The 23,153-nt window shown below is 36.3% G+C and overlaps 1 long non-coding RNA gene across 3 annotated transcripts in view; it reads right to left on the bottom strand.

The window, feature by feature from the left end:
* The window catches only part of LOC140689685 (uncharacterized), a 41,668-nt gene extending 18,768 nt beyond the window's left edge, over window positions 1-22,900 (bottom strand). For 2 of the 3 annotated variants that reach the window (XR_012064720.1, XR_012064718.1), the window contains exon 1: window positions 22,637-22,900. This is a non-coding gene — a long non-coding RNA (uncharacterized lncRNA). Of the gene's footprint in view, window positions 1-11,813; window positions 11,882-14,571; window positions 14,689-22,636 lie in introns of those variants that run through there. The other variant, XR_012064719.1, reaches the window with a different exon arrangement.
* Window positions 22,901-23,153: the final 253 nt, after the last annotated feature.

Below are 23,153 nucleotides of genomic sequence, written 5' to 3'. Positions count from 1 at the left end.
TACTATTTTAAATAGTAAATCATGGGCGTATAGGCTTCAGCGCCTTCCACTCCCATCCCTTCTGGAATGACTGATTTACCAATCCTGGCAAAGGTCAAGCTGTAGTTGATGGCCATCTAGTAGGCCATCTATCTATCCCTTGAGCGGTGCTAGCTCTGGGGCCCAGGGCGGGTTAGTTAATTGAAAAGTGCCACCTTTATGCAGTGAACACAGTAAGAGTATTTAATAACTATTTTTGCCAGGCACAGATTTTACATAAACAAGAGCAATATAATGGTCTGGCTAATCTCTACTTTTTGGTGCCTTGATATTTCTATTACAATTAAAATAATAGAAACAGTGCCTTTTGACCAAGCTCATTAAATATGTGCACTTCTTTATATCTCAATTATGTCTCAAAAAATGTTGCCAATTTGATTGGCAGAAAAAATAATATTCCATCAATTTTCTTTTTCTTTTTTTGATTAACAAGAAAAATTGAGCATTTTATGTTTATTGGCCATTAAATTTTCCTGATCTATGCACTGCCTGTTTAGATAATTTAGGAAGAATAAAGGTTTAGTGTGAGCAGGGAACTGAGCCAAGCTGTTAAAATTCTTTGTTATTTGATAAAAGTTAGATTTGAGGCTTAGCCAGTGTGGCTAAGACCACAAGCTAGGTAAAGTTAAAGGATCTGGACACAGGGCTCATGCTTGACACAGCCTAGGTCAGGATCATTGTCTTTTTAATTAAAATATTGTAAGTACTATCTCAGCAAAGATTTACCTACCATAAATGGAAAGAATTCACCCAGGATGAAAGTCTAGGTTCTGTAGATTTTTAAATAGTAAATCATGGGCCTGTAGTATTTTTGGCTGACCTGTGAGAGGAGGCAAACATCTCCTGATCTTCGGCTAGAGTAGTACATATCTCTTATGCCTGAGAAGATACAATTATTCTGCAATGTTCTTCCCCACATTCCTCCATACTGTTTCCTCTGCTACATTTTTCAGATTGTATCCTACAGAATATTAATTTCAATAGATGTCCAAAGGAAAAGGGGATGGACCTTTGGTGTGGTCAGCAAAGTTTGTGAAATACTATAAACTGGATTCTGCCCTCAAAGAAAGACTTGTAAGCTGTGTGTAAGTTTGGCAAATTCAGAACTTCTCTGCCATCAGTTTCCTCATTTGGACAATGAGGATAATATTGGCACTCATCCATTGGCACTACTACTAGAGAAGTAGTAGTAAACAAGTTAACTCAGGCAAGGTAATTAGAACAGTGCCTGACACAGATTAGGCACTCAAAACATGGTTATTTTCATGGTTGTTACATCAGCATGTAAAGATTTTGAAAAACTGCAGTAAATCAATCTATTTGACTTTGTCCAGCCAGTTTTCTTCCAATAATCTGCCACCAAAACAATTACTTTTTCACCCAACATCTTGCACTTTAAAAAATGCTATATGATTTAGCTCCTCTTACCTAATGCCAGAATCAGCAAATAGGACAGAAGCAGTAACAGGATGACAGAATGACCATGCTTCAGGTTGCTAAAAGAATTAAGTTGTTTTCTTACTTCAAGTTTTCCTGCAAGCCTGTACTGGGTCTCATCAGAAATACTTAATTCATCCCACCCAAATACAATGTCAAACATAATTACTTCCATCTGCTTTGAGGTAGTAGAAGGGGAAAAAAATCTCTTTCTTATCTTCTATATTCCTCTTATTATACCAAGAGACAATTTTTCTATGCACACTTTTGAATAACAAATCAACCTGCTGGAAGATTTCAAGGAGAGGAAGTCAATATTTTCCTCTTGTCATCCTCTCTATGATAAATAAGGCACAGATTTCTATTATCCAAATGTAGAGTCCAACTTCCCTTATATTTAGGATTAGGATAAAATTAAACCTAATGTGTATTTACTGGATATTACTAAACTACTTTGTGGGAATTCTCGTGTAAGATACAGAATCGGCTTCCCTAGTGCTATGACTGATGTGACTTACCAGTGTTACTTTAATAAAGAGCAAACAAGGTTCCTTAGTAAAAAGAAGAGTATCTCAGAAAACCCTCCGAAGGAGCAGCCTGCGAAAGTCTAGAGCTTTCTGTCTAATAAAGCCAGTCTGATATCTAGAAGCCTCCCCACCTCTCACCAAAATGGAGATTATTAGATTCTTGGCACTTTGAGACAACCTCGTTACCCAGTATAGATAAACAGGAAAGCCACATTTTGTACTTTATCAGAAAACACATGAAATGTAAATTAATTTAACGAAGGATTTTAATTTATTCACACTATAAAATACCTGCCAAGTGAACTCTTTAATCTGAATATTTAACAGTAAATAAAGATTCAAGTTGCATTAAGCACTGCAGCCCAGGATGCTATATGCTTAACAGCCCTTAATATTCCTCAAAGTTAAAGATGCCCTGGTTATAACACCGATGATTGTCTACTTCCAAAACATGAATTGGATTAGTATTAATTTGAAGGTAGAGAATGTGTACCACTTTGACAGTTGAATAATCACACTTGCTTCAGGGAAAAGGCCGTGTTTTCTGTACAGGCTACCCATCTGTCATTTCTACTTTCTTAATACTCGGGATTCTATTTCCACTTCTGCATGCTGACACTTCCTTTTTCCACCTCTGCAGGCCTGAGTTCAGGCACTACTCAGGGGTCACCTCACTCACTGCAGCAGACTAACTGGCCTCTGTTCTTCCATCTACCCTCCTCTCCCACCATCCCTTCAGTCCAGTTTTTCCAGGGCTCCCAGAATGAGCTTTCAAAAGCACAACAAACTGCCTTAAATTCCTCAGTGTTTCCCCAATACATTTTGAGTAAAATTCAAACTGCTTATTTGCCATACAAGTGGTCCTTCGTGACCACCTGTCCCCTTTCTATCTCCAAGCCTCATGTCTCAGCAGGTTCCTCTAACATCTCCTGGAATGTTCTCCCTCCTACTTCTTCCTCCTCCTTACCCTTCAGGATTCAGATCAGATCACCTCCCCTAGAATGATCTCTCATACACACACTCACACACACCCGCAGTCACTCTAGGTTGGGTACCCTTCCTTGAGATCCCTTAGTGCCACATACCAATGTGAATATTGGTAATTATTATTGTGCATTGCAATCCCCTCTTCCTCCCTTCTTTGCCTACTTCCTTCCTTGCCTTTTGCCTTTCCTATTAGATTATCAGTTTGCACAATGGATTATATTAGATTGGAGACCATATATTTTGAGCCCTAACTCTGGGAACAGATTTAGGTAGCAATGGTTTCCTACATGAAGTAATGAGTATCGTGAATACTGATTCAGTCAATATTTGCTCATCACTTTTGTGACAGTGATGTATAGTATTTTTAAGTAAATAAATAAAAGTAAATAAATAATAGACAATAGGCAAGAAATAAACCAGCCTTTAAATGAGTAAGTCTTTTTTTCCATTAAAACTATTCAGTTACATGGCCCTCCAAAAAACTGAAATAGGTTATGTGTGCTATGAGCCAAAATACCTGTAAAATACAACTTGCCTCTCTCAGGTATTATGTATAATCTTCTATCTCTTCTGAGGATTAAATACGGACTGCCTCAGCACTGCATTACTGGTAGCTGTTGAAGTCATATAAAAAGGGCATGCACTTCTTTCACTACAAGATCCTCGTGAATCCCCACAAGGTACTGTTGAGAAATCAAGGCTTGTGGGCTTCTAATATTTCCAGTGTTTACTAAGCCACATTGTTGGAAAATTTTTCAGAGATGACTCTCCTGGAGATTGATACCACCATCTGCACTCCAGATCTTATCCCCCAGAAGTTTTGTGATTTAATATTTTTTTATTTGTGGCAGTGGCCCAAATATTAAAATTTCAGTATTATAATCACAGTAGAGGGGACAATAAAAAAATATTATTCTCATGGTGGCAGTACTGATGTCTATCAGAGAAGAAAGACAGCATATGGCTCATGTCAAATAAATCAGCAACTGATTCACTAAAATTTGGAATAGATTAACAAAAAGAAAAAAATGATGACGATCAGAACAAACAAAAGACAAAAGAAAAGGAGATGGGATATATTCCTAGGTGTTAGTGGAGGAAAGTGTTAATGCTTACTAAAATGAGAACCTCCTTTGAGCATGAGGACCTTTTCTTTTTGACCCTTTTAACCCAAATACCCAGAAAATTTTTGGCACATAGTCAGCACTCAAAACATGTTTGATGAGTAAATCAATGCGTGAAGAAATGAAAACATGATTTTACTGAGTAACTAAAATGTGGACTGGATAATAAAAGAGAAATATAAAGCCTATGTTTTTATAGGTTATATTAAATTTTGCTGAGGAGAAACAATAGGTCTGAGAGAGTCCTCAAATTTGACTGTTTCTTAAAATGGTCACCTAAGACTACTCACTGTAAGAATTATTTCAGAGTTTCATTTATGAACATTTTTTTACACCATGACAAGCTGAATTTCCTCCACTTCTCTGGAAACGCTTTTTACCTGGAAGCAAAAGGCAGAGGAGAATCTTCAGAAGTCTAACCCACATGCCTTCGCAGAGCTGAGCTGAGGTCAAGGGCAGAATCATGGCCCTACTTGTACTAATTGCTGGCTGGGAGCCCCAGTAGCATCTTCTCTACCACAGAGCCACCCAAATCAAGTATGGAAGGGATGGCCATGGAAAGAGAGTTATGTTCCACCTCCCCATGTCCCACAGACACTCAGAACATTGCACAGACTTCAAGTACCAGTTTGGGCATGTGGACAAGAGCACTTGTAAAGCACAAGGCTTTGGGGTCAAATTGTTTTAGATTTGCATCTAAATATACACCAGGCCAACTGTGGAACCTTACACAAGCAACTTAAACCCTTAGAATCTCAGTATTTACATAGATAAAATGGAGGAGATGCTAACATCTATCTCAAATTATTGAAAAGTTTGTATAAATATTTAGCGGGAATTCTTTAGTACAGAACTCCTAACACAAAACAGGTGCCCATTAATTTTTACTACTGTTAATTAAATGATCTCAACTTTCTTGTAAAAGGGATGAAGTGATAAAGAGAAGATACAAAAAACCTTCATTAGTTTTCTGTTGCTGCATAATAAATTACTCTCTGTCTCTATGTCCAATTGTCTCCTTTTCATAAAGACATAAGCTATACTGGATTAGGGATACTCTCAAATTAACTTCACTAATTGTATCTGGAATAATCCTATTTCCACATAAGGTCATATTTCCCATTAATGTGAATTAGTGACATTTTGCCATGTAAATTTTGATTTCCTGTTCAGAAAGGCTGCAGTAGGCAGTGTGTACCCATCTATCAAAAAAGAAATGTAATAATAATAATCACTACCATTTATAAAGTACTAGCTATGTACCAGGAACTGAGATAAGCACTTTCTATGCATTGTTTCACAATCCTCATAACAGCCCTGGGATCTAGGCTTGATTACATCTCCATTTTACAGAAATTTAGAGATTAGATGACTTGTCCAAAGTCACACTGCTAGCAAATGAAAGAGATGGGACTCAAAGGCAGACTTTCTGACCCCTGAGTTTAAGAGGTTAACCACCACCCTGCTGCCACTCAGTACACCACAGGGAATTAGAAAAAAGTCCATGGATGGATGTCAGGACTTCTTGACTGTAAACATCATTTGTGTTTACACAATACCCTGCTATGTAGTTCATGCTCCATAAGTATGAGATAAAAAATTATTTTATTGAAAAATGCATTATCCCAAATTGGTATATAATTTGCATTATAATCTTGTTTGTATTATTAATTTCCTTTCTTTTTTCACAGATAATCCAAAGGTACACTGAGGGAAGAAATGAGAACAAAATTTAAAAATTCAGTTTATTGAACTTCTCAGCCCTCTTTTGAGTTCACGAAGGAAGGAGGGAGTCTGTAGGTCTGGAAATAATTAATTGTACTAATTTTGTTGCAAGTTTAGATTGTTTCCTCTGGTTGGAAACTTAAAAACCATCTAGTTCAACCACCCAGGAAATAGGTCAACCACTGCTATTTTGAAGAAAGAAGCTGAAATGGAATATCTGAGATGGAAACCTCAGCTGCCAATTTGCCTGGCTCTTTAAGTTGAATTTCGATGGTGTGGCCATCGTGCTAGAGTGGTGAGCATAGGTACCTTCCAAATTAAATTGAGAGTCACTTATATAAGAGGCATCATTTCAAGTCAGAATGGTTCCCAGTGTCCTCCTTATGAAAAGAATAAGGTACCTCCATTTATAATGTCATCCCTCTTCCTATCTTGAAAGCAAGAATGAATTTCCTGGTATATGCCATTTTGAAGCTTGTGATAAGCTTAATTTGAGGCTTCTGCTCACAACATTCCAAATGCATTTCAGTTATTGCTCTCCAATAAAATCCATTTTTTCATTCCCTGATAAATAACTGCTTTAGGCACCAGAAACAAACAATAGGTGGTTCTTGAGCTCTATCAGTCAAAAATATTCTAGGGGAAAGACTAAGAACTGGTCTGGATTCAGAGGTGACATCCAACTGAGCAAGGCACTGCCCAATGTGGATAAATCAAAAGCAGAAACAAAGTCTTTGGTTTCTTCTATGATAACTCAGAAAGGTATGAAAGTATGGACATACCCAATCTCAGTTAAAAAGAACGCCATTTTAAAAAAGAATGCACTTCAAGTTAATGATCTATTTAAAATGGGAGGATAATAAGGAAAATCAAAAATGCCTCATGACTTATTTCTTTAAGAATCACTGCATTTCTTTAAGATAGTTTGAAGTGAGCAAAATTAAAGATCATTAATAGCTGTGTTACAGAAATGGACAGGAGTATGCTACAAATTATGTTACTCTCTTTATTAAACTAGAAGAAATTGCATAAATTAATTCCCAAATGACTTAATAGACTGATGGTGAAATGCCAGGGATTAAGAATGAAAAAATTAACCAAATAACCATGCTAAATCCCCCTTCCTCCACAGTCATCCTCACTCTAGTCAATCTTCACAGAAAGAAACATCTTCTTTCCTCAACTGTCAAGTTTGCCATTTTCCTTCTCAGAACACCACTGTATGTCTTATTATTCTACACAGCAGAGCTGCAGATTAAGATCACTCCTCCAATTTAGCCAGGGTCTCTCTCCCTCAGGTTTGTGTCTGCACTGGTTAATTTCCTATTCAAGCACTGGAAATTCAGCTGAAAAAATGATATGTGCAGTTTAAATAAAGAACTAAAAGTCCTAAAGAAATGTTGGTTCATCAATGTGATTACTTAGAGATGTTGCTGTACAGCCTCCAAGATACAGTTTTGAGCTTGGAGTTGATTTGGGACAGGCAGAGTTCAGATTTATCTAGAAGTTTTTATCTATGTGTGTCCTTTAAATATAACCAGGTTCCTGACAGCAGGTATGGACTATACTAACTTGTCTACTTGCTCACAGTAGTGGGCTCTAATATTGCCCAGAAATGTCCTGCCTCAGAGGAGGAGGTTGCTCTGCTCTGCATCCTCACCACTCCTGCCCATTCCCGAGGCCTGGTGCTGGTCCCCTCAGAGGTCAGTTGCAGCTCCTCATTTCCTTTCCTGTTTAATTCTGTAAGAGCGAGCCTTGCTGCTTACCTTAGAACAGCTCCCCATCTTCCCAAGAAGACAGAACATTGATAGAATACGGATGTGACCTATAAGGATATTTATTTATTGTTCTTTACCCAGAGTGGGTTCCTCATTAAAGCATGCTGTTTTGAATTGAATTAATCAAATTATAACAGCAAAATTGCTCCCAGGTTCAAACTAAAAAATTAGATTTATCAATAAGACAAAAAATTTTTTTTCATTACAAATACTAAGATCCTTTGAATATTTGGTATGATAGAGCCCAGTGAACATTTAATCCAATTCATTTATTTTATGTACTTTTAATAAAGGAATGCTACTGAGGCCAAATGGCATCTAATATTAAATAGGCAGTTATTAGCAAACCCACGCAGGACCTTCTATCCCTACATATCTATGATTACTCATTAAACAATGTGATAAATTCTGTACGACAAGGTGAAATAATAGACTATTTCCCACTTCCATCCCAGTCCCAGCATGATAATTCTTCATTAAACTCTGTTTTCAACAGAGAGGGTTTTAACAGAGACAAGACAGGATCATAGGCTTTAGGGACGAGGCTTGAGATGTGCCAAGGTTAGACAGACTTCAGGACCTTACAAGTAGCCCTGAAAGCATAAAAGCCAACCCGGAACAATCAAGAACAACCCTTAAATAAGAGACTTCTGCCATAATATCAAAATGAATTATATATAAAATAAAACACAAAATAACCCTACAATTTAACCACATTATTTATAGTTCCCAATATGTTCATTGCAGCTGAACAGCCAAAACCAAATGAAATGCCTATAAATGATGTTGTTATCCAAATTCCTAATGGAATCTGACATTTCCTTCACCTTACAGAAAATGTTTAGTACTCTTATATGCATTCCCCCAGAAAACAATTCAGTCAGCAGAGAATCCATGAGCACAGAAAATGTATCCTTATTACGGAAAGAACATGTAAAATAAGTTTCAGCCACAAGTTCTTTGACACTATCACCTGTATGAGTGAACTGGTCAAAAAAGAAAATCACTTGGCAAGAGATTTTTCAGCCCTAAGATGTTCCACATGCTAATTAAGGGCTCTGTTAGGAACCTGACCTTCAATGACAAGGTGCTTATTAAACCCCTTTGGTTTCTGCCTCTCACTGTGTCTGGATTAGATAAAAATCTTACTTAAATGTTAATAAGAAATTATTTTAGCTCAGAACTTTGATGTTGCATGTGCACTGTGGATATGAAAGTCTAACTTAATACATAATTGACAGACTACCCCTCCCTCTGGCACCAAGAAATAGATTAAAACTAAAAAAAATTTTTTTTTAATTTCCTATCTTGGCTTTAAGCAGATTTAGCTCATTTTATTATAGCTAAGTAAATCTTCTCTTTTGCACATAACTTAGGTAAGCATAAGAACAATCAGAATCTAAGCTGGGTGACAAGAAGTATGTCAAACTTACGAAAAAAAAGTATGAATAACAAAACCAAGGATCAGATGATCAGATTTAACAAAAGCACAGAAAATTGTTGAAGACAGAAAATAAGGGGGAAAAAAAGAAACATTAGCAAATATAAGATAACTCCACTATTAAGTAATAAAAACAGACAATGCATTTCTCTAGTAGAATTCTGAAAATCACCTGTTCTTATTTTTTTCAATTACTATGACTATTTGGATCCTACCCGTCATGTCCTACATCTCTATCTTGGTAGTCTGCATTTTAATAAATTCCTCCTGAATTAATAGCCAGTTTCTGGCAATCACTATTACAGAGACACAGAGAATTGTTTCCGCATCTACCCAAGTACATTAATAGCCAGTAAAGAGTTTTGCCATTGAAGGAAAAATTTTACTTTATCCAATCACATCTTCACGTAAAAAGTCCATCAATAAATATTATATTAAAAATTTTGACTGTTGTCCCATCACTTCTAATGTATTACCTTGTTAATTTCTTTAGCAATATAGAACAGTAGAAACAGAGGGGCCAAGAGAGGAAGCTAGCTTTATTCACATCTGTACCTATACCAAATTTACAGGGCTCTTGAAGGGCGGATGATCACTCTACATGGATACATTCTATAACACAGAAATAAAAAACAGATGGATTAAATAAGTGTTCTAAGTAGTTTGGAGTAATTGTAAACCATTTATCCTAATACTTAATATGATAAAGGTTTATTATGGAGGGACATGGAAAAGTCAATGGTGGAATAAGTGGAGAGATGCCATAGGGTAGGGCACTCTCTCTCCTCTGGAATTCTATAGAATTCAAGCTTAACTGCACCTGTAATGGCATGTTTCACTAATGTAATTCCAGTAAACGTCTGCTCTGCAACATATCAAATTTGAAGTATACTCTATGAAAGAGAAGACTTTAAATGAGGTGTTGTGCTTCAAAAGGATGACTTGGTTCTCAATAGATCATTACACTCATCATTCCTGGTCTAGATAAATACATCTGATATTACTTGTATGAAGGGAGGAATATTTGCAGAAGAAAAGTTATAAAACAATTATAGAACAATTATAGTAAATAAGCATATAGAAATCAATTGCATTTCTCTACACTAATAATGAAACATCTTCAAAAGAAATTTTAAAAAATGATCCCATTCATATAACATCAAAAACAACAAAATATTGAGGAATAAGTTTAGCCAAGTAAGTGAAAAATCTGTACAACAAAACTCACAAGACTGTTGAAAGGAATCAAACTAGACACAAACACATGGAAAGATATCCCATATCCATGGATCAGAAGAATATTGTTAAAATGTGCATATAACTCAAAGCCATCAATAGATTCAATGCAATCCCTGTTAAACATCCAATGGCATTCACTACACTAGAAATAGGAAAAGAAAAGCAATCCCAAAATTGTATTGAACTGCAGAAAACCCTGAATAGCCAAAGCAATCCAGAGAAAGAACAAAGCCTTAGGCATCACATTTCCTGATTTCAAACTATAACCACAAGGCTATAGAAATTAAAAGAGTATGATACTGGCACAAAAATAGACACACAGAGCACTAAAACAGAATAGGCAACTCAGATTTAAGCCACTGGTCAACTAATATTCAACAAGGGAACTAGGAACACCTAACAGGGAAAAGATACTCTCTTCAACAAACGGTGTTGTAAAAACTAAAGGAAAACACAGAGAAAAACAAAATTGGACCCCTATCTTACACCACTCACAAAAACAAACTCAAAATGAATCAAAGACTTAAACATAAGATCAGATACCATAAATTTCATAGAAGAAAATGTAGGGAAGAAGCTGCATGGGACTAAATTTCAACATCCAGGAATAAATTATTTTCCTTGTAAAAACAATAAATTAAGCACGTGTCATTTAGTGGAGAGCAGTGGTACAGAAATTAAATGGTTCTATTATTTAAATGCAGAGAAGCTAAAGGAGATCCAAAGTTCAGTAACTTTATTCCCACTCAGTCATTTCAGGATCTACACTGTGACATGTAAAAACTAAAAGGGTTTAATGCAGAAATAGTTACCATGTGAATTGTATAACAGATTATTTTATTAAGCAATCCAACACCTTTGGTGATAAATCAAAGATCATCCTGTCATTTTTCACTACAACCATTGTTTTATAAAATTTAACACAATGTAAAAGTTTATCTTCTGAAATTTGGCTAAAATTTTAAGCACTATTTAAATCTGTTTTTAAAAGGAGTGCAGGAAAATAATAACCAGATTTTTGATTTATTATAAATTCTAAATGTTCTATTAAATAATTATATGGATAAACTGTCAATGAAATAAGATTACTCTCAGTTTTCTGTTCTCTACTACTGAGTAATTATTTTTCTCATTATCTTTTATTGAGTGAGACTCAAATCAGGCCTTAAGATGAAACTTAGCAAGAGGAAAGTCTATAAAAGAAACAATGCAACCAAGTCTAAAAACATCCTGCAATTCACAGTCCTTTCTCTTCTCCAATTCAATCACTTTGTTTTAGGATTGCCACTTATGAGTAGAGTTCAGGCAAGAAGTGCAGGGCTGCTCAGGAATGCTGTGTCTGAGAAAGAGACTTAATTCACTCAGCCTGGTAGAAAGCCCTCAGTAATGCAGTTACATGACATAACATGGATTACTGGACCTAGTGGAAGGTAGGCATCTCCAGAACAATCTCCAGAACAGTCAGGAGGGATCAGAGGGAGAAAAATGTCTCACGAGGACGGAAGGAGCTTCTTACACCCAACGTTAACGAAACTTCACAAAGTTCCACAATCCCTCATCCACAACTCCAAAATATGAGAAGCTCTGAAAAACAAAACATTTTTTTCCAAATTGCACTTGACAGCAAAATGTAACCTAACCAACATAAGAACTTCATTCATTCCACTTAGAATGAATATTCTTAAATTACTCTAAAGAAATACTAACATGTTTGATTATGGGATATTGCTTTAGACCCAGATGGTGATGCTACATAATATATTGTATAGGTATCATAACACCTCTATAAAATTAGAATGATCTTTTGATAAAAATTAAATTCTAAAATATTTCTGACCCCCAAAGAGTAAGGGATTGTGAACCAGTATCTTTACATGGATCTGCTGTCTTTTCTGTCAACCAAACCATCACCATGAGGCTTACTTTCATATCCTAAGAGGTGACAGAGTAGATGTGAGGGGAAAAAAATAACATTTACAATAATTTCAGATTGTGATAGTGCTTTGACAAAAAGCACTGTAGACTCCTGTAAATGGTATGACCAGAAAAAAATCTCTCTGAAACAATTTTTAAAGTGAGACCTGAAATGAGAAGTCAATACACTTCTCTTAGTACAATAACCAGGGACATAAACATCCCAAGCAGACAGGATGGCAAGTGTAGGTATGAAGGTGGTAACAATTCTGACATTTGTGAGAACGTGAAGATGATCATGGAGCACAGTAAGTAGGATGAAGGAAGGTAAGAGGTTAATCGAAGAGAACAGATGGGGACATAGTCCAGGGTAAAGAAGCTGGATTTTTGTGCTAAGGGTACTGAAAAAATAATGGAGGTATTTAAATGAGGAGAAGGACATAATTGAATTTATGACTTTAAAAGACAACTCTGGGCATGAAAAGACATGGCAAAACGTAAGTGTATGAGTGAAAAGAAGCGAAAGAAGCCAATATGAAAAGGCTATATACTGTATGGTTCCAACTATATAATATTCTGGAAAAGGCAAAACTACAGAGATAATTAAAAGATTGATGGGTGCTAAGGTTTTAGGAGGAGAAGGATGAATAAGTAGAGCACAAAGAATTTGGGTGGCAGTGAACATACTGTGTATGACATGTTTATGGTGGCTACATGTCGTTAAACATTTGTCTACACCTATAGAATATACAACTTAAGAATGACTATAGACTTTGTGTGATAATGATGTGTTAAGGTAGATCCATCCATTGATCCATCCACAAATACACTACTCTCTTGGGAGACGATGATAACAGGGGAGGCTATACATGTGAAGGGGTACAGGGTATACGAGAAATCTCTGTACTTTCCTCTCAATTTTGCCATAAGTCTAAACTACTCCCAAAAAATGATCTTTAAAAAAACATAACTTTGACTGATTTATGGTGAATAGACTGTAAAGAGGCAAAAGTAGAAAGAAGATCAGTCTGGAGGGCTTTTCAAGAGAACAGGAAAGAAAAGATGATGAATTGTACCAGAGTGGTAGATAAGGAAGCAAGTTAACCCTTTAGAAGGCTAATCACCAAAACTTCTTAATAGATTATATGGGAGGGAGCAGGCAGTGAGGAACAGAGGTGAGTACAGAATTGTTTAGGCTAGAATCATGAATTCTACTCTGCCTATTGTAAGTTTTATATGCCTTTATCAAGATAGAGATGTCAGTGGGCATCTTAATACACAACTCTAGAGTCCAAGGAAAGATATATTTGGGAGTCATAAGCTTATGGATGGTAGTTAAAGCCATGGTAACCCAGGGGATTCATGAAATGACTCAGGGAAAGGGTACAAGTAGAGGAATGAGGTTGCCTGGGATCAAGACCTGGTAGCCTTCAAAATTTAGAAGTCAAATGAAAGTTAATCAGAAAGCAAGCCAGTAAGAAAGGAGGGGGAATAGAGACTGGTATTGTGGAAACAAAGAGGAAAAAAAAAAGTATTGCAAAAGGTCAACTCTGTTTTGTACCAGAGAATTACCCAATAAGAGGGCAGTGAAGTATCTAAATATTTTAAACAACCTTCACTATCACTTCAGGCTTGCTGGCAGTTCCATCAGAAGGAGGAAATACCATTAACTGAACCACAATTACAAGCCAGTGTGAGTTCAGTTGGTAAGCAGTACAGAGTTCAAAGTAAAATCCAAGGACACTTGCTCCCTCTGCTCCCACTGTCCTCCAAATGGTGAACCCCACACTCCTTCTCTCAGCCCCAGTTTCAACGGTCTCTAAGAAGCCCATCCTAACCAGCCAGAGGCCAGGAGATCCCAGGTTACATGCCTTCTTAGGAGAGTGTACTTCTCATATTACAACTGTGTGTTCAAAATCTTTCAAGGATTAATTCAATGCTGGAGGTTGGGGGAGGGATATATTCCTTTATCCACTATTTCCAATACGAAAAGACAATATGTGCTTAACAAATGTCTATAGAAAGATTATCATTCTTTTAATGTGTGAAACTTTGCTGTGACTGACAGTGGGTGGAGTTTGTTACAATAACAGACTAAAGTAGTTTCAGCATCACTGAATGGCTTTATGCTGAAACAAAGTTAAACTCAGATTTAAAATAATCCCTTTTTTCCAAATCATATGTGATATAAGTTAAAAATTACAAACTTAAGCTTCCTATATATAAACATTTACCCAGTTTGTCTTGTTATAGGGCTAAGAATTTCTCTAATATTAACTCATTTTATTTTAGAATTGTGTAACTTGTACAAGCATTTCTTGAAAGGAGTCACATATTTAATCACTGTCAGCCATACTCACCTTAGTTGAAATTAGTTGGAATAGTTAATTAAATAGTTAATTAGTATCCTTTAGTCATGATACATGATCCAAGACTGGTAAGTTTTGGAGGAGTGTTCTATTAAGATCTAGGGGCCTAGGATTGAAATAAAAGATAAAATAATCAAAGACCATTTTTTGTCGCTATACCAGGAGAGTCAAACAATGTTTCAGAGATAAAAACTGGCTTAAAGAGGTAGGTATAAGCTCCAAAACTGACAACTTCTTCCACCCTACTATGGACACAGGGCTAGTAAGTAGCACAGTTAAGATTCAAGACAAGTACTGTCTGGCATGAAAGTCCAAGCTCTTTCCACTGTTTCATGCTTCCTCCAGCTCCTAAAAATCTACTCAGATAACTACCTACTATTCAGCCATAAAAAATTGTAACATAATGCCATTTGCAGCAACATGGATGTCCCTGGAGAATGCCATGCTAAGTGAAGTAAGCCAGAAAAAGAAAGAAAAATACCATATGAGATCACTCATATGTGGAATCCAAATAAATAAATAAGTAAATACATACATACATACATACATACATACATACAAAACAGAAACAGACTCACCAACATAGAATACAAACTTGTGGTTGCCAAGGGGGAGGGGAAGGGAAGGGACAGACTGGAGTTCAAAATTTGTAGATACTGACAGGCATATGCAGAATAGATAAACAAGATTATACTGTATAGCACAGGGAAATATATACAAGATCTTGTGTTAGCTCACAGTGAAAAAAATGTGACAATAACTATATGTATGTTCATGGATAACTGAAAAATCGTGCTCTACACTGGAATTTGACACAACATTGTAAAATGATTATAACTCAATAAAAAAAAGTTAAAAAAAAGATTTGCAGATACTGCATTTTTACAAATTGAATGTTTGTGACAACCGTATGTCAAGCAAGTCTATCACCACCATTTTCTCAACAGTATTTGCTCACTTTGTGTTTCTGTGAAATATTTTGGTAATTCTCACAATATTTCAAACATTTTCATTACCGTATTTGTTATGGTGATCTGTGATTAGTGATATTTGATGTTACTATTGCAAAAAAAACTGGCTTGCTGAAAGCTCAGATGATGATATTTTTTAGCAATAAAGTATTTTTAAATTAAAAAAAAGATAACTACCTACTGAGGAAAGTATTCCTCTTTCACTCCTAATTTATACCCCAGCTCAGCAACTTAATATTTGTCAATTTAAAAATCCATGTAGAACACAAGCAAAGGTCAGTATTATTGGTAGTTTACATATTCAAACAAAAGACCCAGGTCTGCTCTGCCAAAGACCTCACAGTTAACACATTGCTCCTGGTCTAGTCAGAAATTCACATAGGTTCAATGCTTACTATGTGCCAGGCACACAGTTCTTACAGATATATTGCTGCATTTATCCACCACAGTAACCCAGAGAAGATGTACTGTTTCCTCATATTGTTTAGGTTAGGAGACTGAGGTTCAAAGAGAAGAAATAATTTAGATAACGTTGAACAGCTGACAGGTAAGTAACTGATTTGCTTCCATGTAAGCAAAGCAATTAGTGCAATCATTCCTAGTCACAGTCTTTCTGCCTCCAAATCAAAATCCAGTAATTTTTAAAATGTGTTGGACTTTGAACTGTTTATATATTTTCTGGAAAATCTATTTAAATTGTCAAAGAAATTTTGACCTGCTCCTCATGTCCACTCTTAGCTGTTATTTGGAAGTTCCGGGATCAATATTTCTTTAAGCACCAAAATGGCCCAGAGCCAAGTAGTGAGACAACAATCTTCCTTCTCCCAATCTAACTCATCAGCATTAGGCTGTGCCAACAGGGCACAAATGTAACTTGGATGCAAAGTGAAACATTCAGTCCAAACCCAGAGGGTTCTGGCCAAAATAATGCCAAACAGCTTGTGTGATTTTTTCTTTACACAAATGCCCACCCACTACAGAACTATCTAGCTCTTGTGATCTCAAATAAGTGAGTCCTTATGAGTTTGGATATTCACTTTAGGTGAAAACAAGCTCTATAGACCATAAAACATGTTGCCATCCCTCTGTAGAATAAATGACACACTAAGAAACACCAAGAAAAACGATTATATTACCTTCCCCTCATAAGTCACTCATCTAATAAGCTATATTACTCCTTCTCAGCTCCATTTTGGTCTGTATATCGTTCCAGGTGAATATCTTGTCTTCTCAAAGATGTAAGTTTCCCAGAGTCAGCAGAGAAGGGGTTTGGGTTCTAAACAACTGACCCCTTTATTGCCCTCAAGCCACTGACAACAGAATCAGTATATTCCTGATCAATTTAATTTGAACTTACACAACTTTTAAAATGCAGGAAGGCAAACAATCTCCTGGCTGTCTTCACTTTTAATCCCTTTCAACTTTTCTACTTTTATGAGGCCTTTTAAAAATTTATAGCTCTTTCATTTGCATTGAGAAACACAGATATTTCTTTCATATCTAAATCTTATTTCTCATAAGAATTATATATCCTAATAAGAACTCTTTGAAAAAGGAATCACAAATTGACAGAAGCTGAGTACCAAGTGGCTTCCTCCAGGTTCTCTCATCTTGTAGGTGACGGAGCCAGAACCTGAATGAAACTTTCTACCACCAAGTCTTCTGTTCTTCCCAACTAGGCTCAAAGACTTCCAGTTCTTCATATCCGGGATATGAGGGAAAGAGAACTAAATTGAGAAAGGCTCACTTGGTTGCTTCCTGATTGTATGAGCCTGGGCAAGTCACTGAGCATCTCTGTATCCCAGTCTCTTCCACCAAAAATGAGAATAGCCAGGACCTTCCCCTGCAGAATCCTCAACTGGTCTTCCTGCTTCTACTCTTGCCATCCTCAATTCATTCTCCAGAATGCAGCCAGAACAGTATTTTTTTAAACATAAAGGCCCTGTGCTTTCCTATACACACCTTCCAATATTTTGACTTTGCACATAGAACTGAGCAATGAAAAATTTCCCACTATTATTTACAAGGCCCTACATGATCAAGCCTCTGTTGCCTCTTCAATTTTATCCAAACCACTCCCTATTCAGTCACTATACTACAATCACCCTGGCTTTTTTTCACATTTCTCAAACAAGCCAAGTTCACTTCAGTTTCAAAGCCTTCACCCTGGAAGCTGCCTCTGCCTGGAATGTTCTCCCCATGGCCAACCCATTCTCCTCGTCAAGCTCTCAGGTTAAAAACCATCTCCACAGAGAACCTTCTCTGTCCTATCTGAATCTTTCTATGTAGTATCTACCTGGGCCCTACACCTCAATCTTGACCCATCACCCCATTTCTCTATTTTTACAACACTGCTCATAAATTATCTTGTTTACTTTTTTGCTTTTTATTTGTTTTCCCTTTTCTCACTCTCCACTCCCAAACTACAGTATGTGCTCCACAAAAGTAGAGACTGTCTTACTTACCACTCTATCTCTATTATCTGTTGCATCTCTAGTACCTAAAAACAGTGTTTGGCACATGCCAGGAGCTCAAAAAATACTTGTTAAATGACAAACAAGTCACCTGTAAAAAAACCACATAAATAAAAGATACAATCATTGTAAATTCAGATCTCAAATTTGTGACTTTCTGCTTTGAATTGGGGCCAAAGCTTATTGTCCCATTGTCTACAAAAGAGTATTATTAAGCAGATTTTTTTTAAGAAAAGAAGAAATTTTGGATAAAATTATTTTTAGTGTTAAAGCAGTAACTGAGGTCAAATGTATCATCTGTGGAAAACCAAGTCTTAACATTGAAGTAAGACCTGTAGGGACCTCTCATAGATTATAGTGCTTAGTTAATAGATTACAATTTTACATCTACTTTAAGGTAATGGAACAATATTTAAATTTTCTTCCCATTCTTCTAATTCAGACTTTATTAATTTAGAACACCTATAGATGTACAGAAATTGCCCACCACAATCTTCTCACCTTACCCACCTCCTTCCTTGCCTTCTCTTCCCAAAACTCTTCAGGATTCTGAATAATTACTCCTGCCTTAGGCAAGAGATAAAGAGAAGACTTAGCCCTGGAAAGGAAAGGTCTCCCTACTCTCTGGAAGTGAAAAAGAAACCATTCATACTAATGTAATGAGCTACCCAGGATGACTCCAACTCAAGATTGTTCCCTTCTTTAAACTCCACATAGACTTACAGTCAGGGCCAGTAAACCTCTTTTCAGTGATCCTCTATGATTAATGACCCTTAAGTTTAAAATCATAACTAAGTGGTAAACATCTTTGAACAGGGGCTATATCTTATATTTTATTCTTATCTCCAAAGCATAGGACTTAATAGATATCCAATAAGTGCATATAATTAATTCCTATCAATAAATATATATTAAGCACATCTTACTATATTTACCTTTTTTTGATATTTCCTACATCTCTCATAAATGCATTTTTAGACTTACAAAGAGAAGAACAAGTACTAGCACATAAAATACTAAAACACAGAAAAGTTTCTTTAAAAAAACTGCCTTATCACACAGCTTGTAAAACTGAACATTAATTGATGCAAATGTGCTGACATACATTTTAATGTTTTTATTTTCAAGTTCATTTAACAAGTGTTGCTCTTATTTTACTTTCCAGAAGAGAGATTTTCTTCATGCCTGTGTTAATTTGTTTATGATTTTAATATTGATAGTCATTTAACACTTTTCCATAAGGAGTTTCTGGACTTTATACCCACTAAGCAGCTCAGAAGTAACCTTGCCAGAAAGAAAAGGACATAAGATTAAAGCAAGGGGGTGGAAAGGAAAGAGTCATTTATTGACAATACTTGGGGAATCCAATGTTTTATATTATTACTCTAAATATTAATTCCTTGAGGTTCTTGTTAATCAAATGATAGAAGTTGAAGAGATAATAACAAGAGATTACTTCAACCATCTTCCTACTTCTCAATGTTAAGTCACTAAGAAGTGTGATGTATTCCTTTTCATCTCCACCTACCAGCTTCCCTGAGGAATTTTCCCATGTGAGCAATTCTGTCTCATTTTGGAAACATTCCCTCCCTCACCTAACTTTGTCATGTTTAGGGAAACTCTTGAAAAAATCATTCCTATTAGCCTGACAAATGATTTCTGACCTCAAATGCTTTGCTTCTTTAACACTGCCTCTGAGCTAGGAAATAGCAAGAAGCTATAAAAGATCACTTTAACAGCAGAAGGCAGAAACTCTTAGTCATGCTTCACTGTTTTCCCAGCTACTTTTATTTCTACTGCAAGACTAAGCTTTCAAATTGACAATGACTATAAACAGAAAGCTTAAAAACTGGATGGAAGAAATTAACCAACTATTATTTAAATACAGCTTTGAACTTCTTTTCAAAAATAAAACATTTAAATTAACTTGATTTCAGAATATGCTCTTCAATATTTTCTTTTTAAATATTCACAGAAAAAAAAATCTTCTTTCTAACCTAACTGACCTATCCAGCTACATTCAAAGAACTATTATCTATTATCTATCATTAAGTAAAGTATCCCTTTGATCCTTACCTTGAATGAAAACACATAAAGTCACCAAGTGAGAAGCTTCTCAATTGCAAATCATCTTTCATTTTTCAACTTTACCCTTGTGACTTTTAACTTGGGGTCTTAAACTTAAATTCTGTTTAATTACAATATCATCCCATACCAGTCTGTTAAACTGCTACCTTTTGTTCACTATTTTTGTTCCAGTGACTCCTTTTTCAGATGCTCCCCACGTCATAAGCAATGACAATTCAGATCTCATCTTTCAAGCCTGTAAAAGTGGAGTCCCTATTCAATTTATCTCTAGAATTAGAGTTAGCAAAGCTGAAAAGAGGAGGCATTCAGAATATTCTAATGGAGAACCATTACTAAAACCTGTAGAATTACTCATGAATACTGAGGTCTCCAATCCCATCTTGTGAAGAGGCACAAAAGAATCTGTGTTAGAACCAGTTCACTATTCATGAATATCTGTATCTAGGGTCAAATTTGGGGAGCTTTTAAGATTAAAAAAAATTATAAAAACAAGTAACTGAATAAAGATCAATAACTTGAGAGAAAGATGTTGCCGGGGAAAGGGACAATAAAGTTAATCTGTTAATATAAACAACATGAGGTGAAAGCCCTGCCTTGTGCAGTCTGACCCCTGAGAACCCCATTTCAAGTTGAACTTGATCTCTACAACTAGCTGTATTTTTCAGACTCCAGGAGGCCCTCGCCTTAAAGTCACCTGCCTCCTATTCCCCATGCTATTTATTCCCACCTTGCTCTTTCTGTTTGACATCTTAAAATCCAAACCCATAAATTTGCGTAAAAAAATGCACAAGCATAAATTAGCTTCCCCTTAAATGTGCTTAGAAGGACAGACTTCCTCTGGCTCTCTTAAATGTGTCCTAAAAAAGTGAAAAATTCAAGGCTGAATTAAAGGAACCATTGCTTGCCCAATCATGAGACTTGTTAAGGTTCTCATACTCCAATGATCTTCTGATTTAAATTTGGCAAATACTTATCTGGCATAAAGAGACTTTTAATGTTTTAGTTGCGAACTGAATCAGCTCTCAAGTTTCTAATTATCTGATTCATGTATTTTACTATAGTCGATGAGACTCAAAATTTCTACATAGACTTACTTCTCTCTGAAAAATTTCTGTGCCTGAGACCCCTGTCTTTGAAGAGCACACAAAACATGGAATCAGACGACCACATGAGGAAAGACCTGGCCACATATTTGAAGGGCAAATCAAAGGAAGCCAAGAGGTAGCATCTGGCATTTGTCAGTTGGCCTGCCAGGAGGAAGCAAGAGGTCTATCTACCAAGGAGCTACTGGGATGCCAGGAAAATCTGCATTAGATTTGGGATGCAGTGAAGCAGCCAGATAAACAACAGGAAGACAGACAGCAATTTTTAGTGCTTCCAGACAGGTCACTATGATCTAAAGAAGATTTAGCTGATGTTCAGCAGACTACCAGCAGACTTTCCTGGCAATGGTAGACATAATAAACACATTGAAACATGATTCCCTCAACCCCAGTATAAATAATCTATAGTAGATGAGGAATGGTAGACAACTTAGGTATATTTTAGTGTTATTTATAATGATGGGCTACACGGTGGGAGAACGTTATTTCACAACAGTGCTATAGAAATTCATTGCCAATCATCAAGACAAGCATGTGAGATGAAACTTATTAACCAAAATATAGACTCTAAACTGATAAAATGTAAATAATACGTGCATGTTCAGCCCCAGATGGGCTACCACTACAAAAGCAAAAGAAAACTTAAGGTCAATTGGAAAGGCAGATTTATAAAAGATAAATGCTAGTCTATTCTATTTATATTAACACAGAAAGGATTTTTACATATGCAATAGATGTTGGCTGATGGGAGAAGGCACAGCGGGCATACTTTTGGTATTGTTCAACATAGACTTCTTCATGGGAAACTATCCTAAAAATGAGGCCAAAACTATCCCACTCTTTGACCACTAACTGAATATTTTCAAGAGAAAGGTAATGCTGACTGAATTTTATTTTAATCTACTGTGAAGCTATCTCTGGCTACAAAAAGTGGAGACTCTAACAAAGGATTAACCTGTGAACTTTCATATCTGTATACCAAGAGACTAACTATTGAAAAGGCACTGTGATACAATGGAGTATGTATGGATTTGGAAATAAAAGATCTGCATTGACCTGAGAATCCAACCTCTTATTCCCCACTTATTCCTAGCTGTGTGACCTTGGGTCAGTCACTTCATATTCTTGAGGCTGTTTTTCTTCTGGAAAATGGCAATGTGAGGGTCTCCCCACAGGGATTCTGTGAGAGTTAAATGAAATCTTGTGTGTGAGAGTGGTGTGATTACTAAAAATTGACTATAGCACTTATGTTTATTCATTTTTAATCAAAGAATGGTAAATCAACTAATTTTATTTACGGCAAAACATTAAATAAATTTCATTCAAAAGGGAGAAGGAAAATAATCTGGAAGATTTTAAATGAAAAAAAAATTTTTTTTAAACTTAACATCTTTTCCCTGCATTAAAAAGAGCCAGATACCTGCACATTGTCATCAAAACCAGGATGGCTTTCAGGCAGTTTCAAAGCCCCTCTCTCCTGATGTCTGAGTTCAGCTGTGGCCTCTCCTGAGCTCTTCCACACCGAGGATTGTCCTCCATACAAGCGTGTTCAGAACAACACAGAAAGTGTTCCTGGGCTTCAGAAACACACGGTTTTGAGGAAGCTCCTTTGAAAGATATCAAGGCAGCCATTAAATTAACATGAATGAGAAGAGGGGTTAGGAGCATGGTTTCTAAAAAGGTAGCGGCTTTTTTCACCCTTTATTGAAAGAGTCCCTCCCCTGTAGGTCCGAGATAGAGAACAATGTCCCCTAAAAGTCAAAAAAGTAGGGGAGATGGGGCTAAAACGGATACCCCCGGTTGAACACGGGAAAGGGGGTGCCTGGAGGCAGGGCTGGCGTCGTGGGCTTAATGGGTGACACCTGAGCAGTCACACTTATGAGGACCAGTCTGTTCCAATGCTCTGCCACCACAGTCTTGAAATTCTTAAAATTTAG

This window comes from Vicugna pacos, chromosome 27, assembly GCF_048564905.1.
Source record: "Vicugna pacos chromosome 27, VicPac4, whole genome shotgun sequence".
Classification (NCBI taxonomy): Eukaryota; Metazoa; Chordata; class Mammalia; order Artiodactyla; family Camelidae; genus Vicugna; species Vicugna pacos.
Note: the sequence above shows the minus strand (reverse complement) of the source record. Positions and strands in the feature narration are given on the sequence as shown.